At 39.1% G+C, this 8464-nt stretch overlaps 1 pseudogene; it reads right to left on the bottom strand.

The window, feature by feature from the left end:
• Positions 1 to 2331: 2331 nt before the first annotated feature.
• On the bottom strand, positions 2332 to 7292 carry LOC145095296 (G-type lectin S-receptor-like serine/threonine-protein kinase At1g61500; annotated as a pseudogene).
• Between the last annotated feature and the right edge of the window lie 1172 nt (positions 7293 to 8464).

Genomic DNA, 8464 nt, shown 5'->3' with positions numbered 1-8464 from the left:
ATGCTATGTGTAACCAGATTGGAGGTGGTACAAGTGTTCTAGGGAACGATCAAGATGCTATCCATAAGGTGGAGTTTGAAATACAAATACCACACAGTATTGAGATAAATGAGGAACAACGGGATGGTATGGAACAACATAGACGTGACGAATCCCTTGTTCCATCTAGGGAAGAAGTGTCTGGTGATACTGATGTCGGGAAGGACAACTTGAAAAAGCTTTTGGAGAATGAGTTTGTGATGAAGGATTAGGAGCTAAAAAGCAGATATCAAGGATGGAAATTCGGAGTTATAGAAGAGCAGGATGATTATATATTCCTCAATACTTTGAGAAAGTCTTGCAGTCTTTCTATTTTGATCAGTACTTCTTTGGAAGTTCGAAGCAATCGGGGGAAAACTCATTGGAAGTGGTCAAGTGGATCTTGTGACACTTGAAGGGAACACTTGATTTTGTCTAGTGTATGGTGCTAATGCACGACATACAGACTTGGTTGGATTGATATACTTGGACCATGAAAGTGATATGCAAATAAGATAATCATTGGCAGTTGGTCTCATTCAAAGTCCTCTTTTGAAGGTGGAGAAACCTATCATGCTCTATAACAGGTTATGCATTCAAAAGTCTAATATCAAGGAGAATATGGAAGACATGGCGAGAAGGTCGTTTCCCAGAGAGAAGTTCAATCTTTGCTTGGATTTGGTGGATGTTCCTAAGACGTAAGCCCCGTCGGGGCTTAATGGCAGGAAAGGAAAGGAAGTTCTTATGTAAGGTGGAGTTTAGAGGATGCTCAAGTCAAGGTGGAGATTGTTAAATGTGACTCGAGCATTTGGATCTTTTGTATCGATCATTTGAGTTCAATGGAGCACTTGGGGTTCATGGAGAATATAACAAAGAAACGAGTCATCTAATAAAGGGACGTATCTCCTAACAAAGGAACAGATCAAGTGACAAAGAAACGAATCTTCTAAAAGGAGGTATAAAGCACCTAGAAGTGGAATGGAGCATCCTATGCTTGGATGCGCCACTAAAAAGTCAAGGTGCGCCACTATTGAAACTTGATATGCCAGGAAGTGACTTGATATGCCACGAAGTGACTTGATATGCCACCAAGTGACATGATATGCCATCAAGTGACAGGATATGTCACCAAGTGACATGATATCCCACCAGGTGACGGGATATGCCATTCATGAGGTGGATGCACCATTTTATGGAGTGTATTTCTAGATATGCCAACCTTGGAGAGGATGTGTCATCCTTTAATAAAGATGTGTCATTCTCATGCCTGATGCACCATCTTGATGCACGAATGCGACACTTAGTTCCTTGATATGCCAAGGTATCCTTTGATGTGCCGTATGATATGAAGTCCCCTATGATGCTCAAGTTTGTTCAAGGAAGCTCAAAAGTTAAAGATGCTCTAATATTATTGCTTGATGTGCCACCATGATGGTTGATATGCTATGGTGATCCTGATATGCCACTCTTGCATCATGATATGCCACTATGGATCATGATGCTCTATCATGTGTGTTGCTGATGCTCATGCAAGGATGAATGTTTCCGAAGATGTTGCATGACAGATTGTGATCAGTTAATATCTTTCATGGGCCTATGGGCCAATGGGCTTGGCTAATTACGGTTTTGGTTCTGATCCCTCAAATATAAATAGGGATGCATGCTAAGTCTTGTATCTATTGTGAATTGTAATTGTAACCTCTGTTTGGTTCTTTGAAATAAAGAATACTCCCCTCCTACCTATGGACGTATGTCGCCTTGACCAAACCACATAAATACCGTGCCTTTGTGTGCTTATAGTTTTGCTTGATATCCATATTACTTCCTAACAACGATCATCAGAAAATGGCAAGTGACAATTCAGAGTTTTGACAAGTATCGCCTGTTTTCCCTAACACCACTTTTGTGATAAAATTTATAAACCAGAAGACACCCTTTGGGCCTTACAAGGCCTCTGATATAAAGATCTTAAAATGATGCATGTGCTAAATCTAACAAGACCATGTGGATTTAAATGCGAACAATCTTCATTCTTTTCCGTCAATTTGGTGAAAATATAGTACAAACACATTTCCAAAAAAAAAAACAAAAAACATACAATTTAAGAACATATTTCTAAAATCAATACCTTCAAGCCTGTGTTCACACGGGCTTCTCTGTTAGTTATATATAGAATAAGTAATTTGAATGAAAATATTTTAAAGAATAAAGGGTGTTTGACAGAAAAGACACGAGAAGTAGACAGATGTAAGAGTAACAAACTCAGCCTAAGGTGCAAATGAGAATTTACATGGTTCATTTAAAATTTCCCCTTTATCGAGGCTCTAGATTTGTTACTATAACTTCGTTGTTGGAGAATCTACTTGACACATGGGCACTTCTATGTAATGTAAAAGCAGGCTTTTTGGGGGATAGAATAGTTGCGGTTTCATTTACCAACATGACAACTACTTCTAACATTGTTGGTATGTCACTCATTATTTCTTGAATACACAGCAGTCCAACATTTATGCACTTTACTGCCTGTTGATCGGCATTGCTACAGGTGCCCCTGATTAAAGGATCAATCAACTCCAAACCTCTACCTTCCATCCACCTTTTCCATGCCTAAAGATGATCCAAATTAAACCCTCAAACTAACTTTGTTTGCAGGTAGTTATCATGTAATAATTGAAAAAGAACACAGCATATATAATTATCCATTCCAATATTGTAAGAAAGCCTCCGATGTAATTAGAAGTACTCCTTTTACCAGTCAAAATCTGCAGCAGTAAGACCCCGAAACTAAATACCTCTGATCTCTCAGAAAATATCCCGTGAAGTGCATATTCAGGTGCCATATATCCACTGAAATTGACAGAGCATGGACATTATTTAACACATCATCCTAATTTATTTTCAGCTATGTAATTAATTTAAGATGTAATTTTGATGCATTGAATGACTTGTGGACTTACTAGGTACCAACAACTCTGTTGGTGTTGTCTTGAGTTTGGTTCATCCCAAAAATCCTTGCCAATCCAAAATCTGAAATTTTAGGAGTCATCATTTAATCCAGAAGAACATTGCTTGCTTTTAAATCCCTATGGATAACTCTCAGTCTAGAATACTTGTGAAGATAAAGGAGTCCTTGAGCTATCCCTTTTATTATATTGAATCTTTTGCTCCAATCAAGATTCACACTCTCGGATGGATCTAGGGACGACGATAGATAAAAAATATATATCAGGCAACGTGAAATATAATCAGAATGGATGAAAAGGCAGAAAAGTGCACCAAAGAGGAACTTGTCTAGGCTTCGATTAGGCATATACTCATACAGGAGAATATTTTCATCTTCTTCCACACAACATCCCAATAGCCTAACAAGATTCTTATGCTGAAGTTTTGCAATAATCCTCAACTCATTCATAAACTCCTCACGTCCTTGTGATGATCTTGCTGATAACCTTTTAATCGCCACTTCTCTATTTCCAGGCAAGGAAACCTGCATTGTACCTTTCTCAACTTTATTACATATATATTTTAAATCATATGTCATGAAGTAATAAATAATGATTTTCTGGGGACTAGCTTGCAAGGTATCATACCTTGTAAACAGAACCAAACCCACCCTCTCCAAGCTTGTTTTCGATTGAAAAGGAACCTGTTGCTTTAAGTACTCTCCTTAAGCTAAATGATACAAGCTCTACGCTGTTATGTGCATCTCCAATGGATGTGCTCATAGATTTATATCCAAGTAATTCCCTCCTTATTCTCTCTACATGGCGTAAACCACAACTGTCAACTGGTAATCTTGAAAATGAAATGATTTAAGAAATCTTGACTTTATTTAATTATTAACCTGTCCTAATTATCAGCCTTCTCATTCTCCTTCTCCAGAAGTAACCAAAAATGTTGATTAAAAACAGTCCTAAACAAACAATGGCAACTGTAACTGCAACTTCACTCCTGAATTTCCTTTTGTTGGTGAAATTATTTGCATGTATCTTGTCTAATGCATGTTGATCATGGAAGAACACAGAAAGTTTTGATCAGGACATTGCAATGCAAATGAAGCACAACTATTCGTAAAGAAAAGTAGACATACCGAGTTGAGAGCTACAAAAGCGGACATAGAGCGTATGAAGAGTAAAATAGTCGCTTGAGGTATCCACAAGCTCTATGAACCAATTCATACAAAATAATGTAAGTTTATTGGTTACATTTTCATATGCATAAGCTGTACATGAGTAGTTGTTGTAGCATCCAGATTCACAGTCGATAAAACTCATTTTCCCTATGTTGACTGCATGATCTGGTAGTTTCACTCCTTAATATACTGAAAACAAGTAACGCCCTGATCCTCAGGTATTAATAATGATATTTTGGTTTGTTTTTTAGAACATACTCAACGAGTTGGCCTCCTTACTCGTCGAGTAGTAGCGGGTTAGCTTGTGAAGTTTAATGATCTACTCGCCGAGTTCGCAATGGGACTCGACGAGTAGATGCTGGCAGACGAAACCCTAAATTTCGGGGCCTTGCACCCTATTTAAAGGGTCATTAGCCTCCCCTAGCCTCCCCTTTACAGTTCTTTTCCTCCCAAAAACCCTGATTCGAGTGTGAGTGTGTTTCTTGATGATTTTAAGCTTGAAGGAAGGATTTGGTGAAGGAAGCACTTGAGGAAACAAGTTAGAGGAAGCAAAGGGCTCGTGGGGATTCAAGATATACTTCTATGGAGCACTTTCTGAAGGTATTAAGCTGTTCCTTGGCTCATTTCCTCCCAAAACCCTCTTGTGCATGGATTCTAGGAAAGGGTTTTTGTGCTTAAGCCATGATTTGAAGTTGTAATTTCAGATCTGGACTCCTTTTGACCTTGAGATGCATAAAGTTATCAATTTATCCTAGCATGTGCCTCCCCTCAAGTGTATGACTCAATTCCAAGCTTAGATTTGCTATTTTAGGGCCTTAAAGCCTTGCATGCACGTAAAGTTTGCAACTTTACGTGGAAAGCATGCCTCAGGAGCCTAGATCTATAATTTGGAAGCATTGCATGGCTCAAAGGAGTCTGTATGGCTCGAGATCTGATAGGACTCGGTGAATCTCAGGGGGAGACTCGGCGAGTCATATGAAGACAGGCATGGACTCGGCGAGTTGGATGAACAACTTGGCGAGCCCGATGAATATTCTTATGAACTCGACCAGTTGGATGAACAACTCGGCGAGCCGGATGAAGTTTGCCTAGAACTCGACGAGTTGAAGGAACAACTCGGCGAGTCAAGTAAGATTCCCCAATTGATTTGATGTTCATAAATGTGTCGAGTGGCAAGTAAGGAAACTCGAAGAATGGACCTTAGATTATCAGTCAAGACCGTATGAACTCGGCGAGTCACCTCGATGACTCAGTGAGTAGATTTTATCCCGGGAAACTCGGCGAGTCACTAGTTGTACTCAGCGAGTTTGGGTCAACATGGACTGTTGACTTGATACTAACTGAAGTGGACCAGGGCGGACTTTAAGGTTAATGACTCGTTATTATATGTCACTTTTTAGGTAGTTGAGTTGGACCAGTTCATGGGGTATATTCAGTCGAAAAAAGTGTTAGTTCAACATTCGTGTCAGGTGAGTCTTCTCACCATACCTATGGGTCTACGGCACCAAGGCCGGCCCATTATGTGATTTTGGTAAATGTAATAGATACTCTGTATTTTCTATGATATGTGATTGCATGTTGTATGAAGACCCTGGGGGGAGCCCGTGGCATTGGATGTAGGACCATGTAGGGTAGCCCATGGCAGTCCTAGGTGAAGACCATGTGGGGTAGCCCATGGCACTGGATGTAAGACCATGTGGGGGAGCCCATGGCAGTCCTAGGTAAAGACCATATGGGGTAGCCCATGGCTCTATTACATATTTTATGTATGCATGGCTTATGTGTTATATGTGTAGCTTTTATGGCTAGCAGGATATGTGTTGTGTGGATTGTGTGGTATGCTCTGGGAAACTCACTAAGCATTTCGCTTACAGGTTGTTGATTGTTGCAGGTACTTCGGAGCCTAAGGGCAAAGGCAAGGCGTGATGACGTGGCATGTACTCTACATCTCTTTTGGATGTTTTGGGACTCTCTGATGTGTTCATAAAAACACAATAGTGATGTAATGAATGTGAATTGGAAACGAATGTTTTGAAAACCTATGGAATATGTAATCGGTTGATTAATTAAAACGAAAAATTTTCTTTGTAAAATTTGGGTTGTTACAAAACATATCTCCCTTGTCGCAGCTCAATGTCTTAATTCTCACACATCCACCAGTCCAGTTCCCTAAACTCCATTCATTGTATGATTTCGGCTTTAAACCAGTCATACACTTGCATGCTGGAATTGATTCATTTGTCTTGTTGCAGATTGTAAATGGACCACAGTAGCCATAAAAATCACATGTAGCTCGAGGTGACTGCCATAAAACATTCCATGTAGTTTGCATCCATACTTGTAGCTCAATTTTCCCACGAGGAACTAAGCAAAACCATGTCGTCATTGAGTTTGTAGAAATATCATACAAAATATAATCTTCATCATCTTTGATAACATAACTTAGGTATCTAAGAAATCCTCCATCCATAACTTTATTGTCAAACCAGCTTCTATCTCCAATAAAACCACTACCAGATGTCAAATTAGTTGTGTAGCCATTGCTTCTCCAATACGGTTCATCCCCTTTCCAAATATATATCTGATGATGAACTGGATCTATCCCTAGTGAGAATATACCTTGTTGAGGATTCTCATCATCAACCCAAGATATAAGACACATTTCTTGACCACTTCTGTTGGAGCTAAATTTCATGTCAGTCAGAAGTGTGTCGGTTGGATGATCAAAACTATGCCACAGTTCATCTTTACCATGTCTAAGTACCAGATTCCCATTATCAAGTAATATTGCATATGTGCCATTTATGACAGACACATTTGATGTCCAGACGAGCTCTTTTCCACTCAAAACCACAAGATTCCCATCTTCAGAAAGCGTAAGAAGTGATGGTGAGCCTTTTTGAACTGGTGACGCTTTATTGGCAACCCAGATGATTGTTTGCTTTGGGATTGTGTTGAACCATATCCCCAGGTAGCTACCTGTAGAATTACCAGGACTGAAGAAGCCTAATGCAAATGTACCTCCAGCTGAGATTATGGTTTGGTTGCTAGTGATGGAGTTGGTTGCAGTTATGGTGTTTTGACTTTTAGAAAGAGGTAAGACAGAAGAGGAGATAGTCAACACAAGACATAGCCACTCCATTGATGGTACCTTCAATTCATGTGGTTTATAGATTCTACTTCTCCATTTCTTATTCGCTCCCAATTCCCAAAAGTGAAGAAGTGAGTGAGAGTGAGAGGTGGTGATGATATATAGCAACGGCGACTTGCTAGTTGACAAATGTGTCAAAACCAAATTTGAAATCTTGGTTGTTTGATAAAAAAAAATTAATTTATACATTTATTTTGCACTCTGGGATAAACTTATTTGATAATAGATTTACTTTAAGTTGGTTTAGATGTAGATCAGACGTATATATATGCAGGTCCATTTATAATTTTTTGTACCATACTTATCCATTCATAAATTTTTGTACTATACTTTTCCATTGTTTTAAAATGTATTTTGATTTTCAATGTAAATTATAATTTATCAACCTGTACAATTGAATAAGTCATATCTTGAAAATTAATGTGTAATAATATATGTGTACACTTTGAATCGTACAAATTGAAGTTATTAATTCAAAACAATTTGTCCATTCTCGAAATGAACAATACCACACTACAAGAAATGTTATCAATAGCGGCGACGCTAAGCAATAGCGGCGACATGTAATTGACGCGTTACATGTCGCCGCTATTGCTGACACAGTGGCGATCCACGTGAAACAATCCTTGTCCGTTCGATTTGTATTCAATTCGACGGTCGTGAATTCCAAAAAAACGCGTTGCCTTTTCCCTCCAGGTGTGTCGCAGCTAAAACCCCTTTGTCGCCGCTAAAACCCTCGTGTAGCCACTATTGAGTTGCGTCAGATAACCCTCCCATTTGACCCTTATTTCCTTTTATCGTTGTATCTCTCAAAGAACTCCGACTACCTTCACCATCTGCAACCCATTACAATTCCGACCACCGAGAGCCACTTTACCGGCGACGGGCGTTGTTTACCGGCGACCCACCCTCATTACCAACGACCATCGAGTTTATTGAGGGCAATTCCGACCACAGCAACATTTCAGTGAAATTGAGGAATCTAAGGTAGATTTTATTTCCCTTATTTCCATTCTTCTTGTGTTTTGATGTTAGTTTTATCATTTAACCCTGATTGTATCATTGATTTCTATGTTTTGTAAGGCTTTTTTGGTTAGTGATTTTGAGTGTCAACCAAGCCTCTTGTTTGGCTGTAAATTGTTGATTTTTGAGTGATTATGTAT

Source organism: Lactuca serriola, chromosome 3, assembly GCF_051521515.1.
Source record: "Lactuca serriola cultivar US96UC23 chromosome 3, Lser_US96UC23_V15, whole genome shotgun sequence".
NCBI lineage: Eukaryota > Viridiplantae > Streptophyta > Magnoliopsida > Asterales > Asteraceae > Lactuca > Lactuca serriola.
The sequence above is the reverse complement of the archived record's forward strand: the minus strand, read 5'-3'. Positions and strand labels throughout refer to the sequence as shown.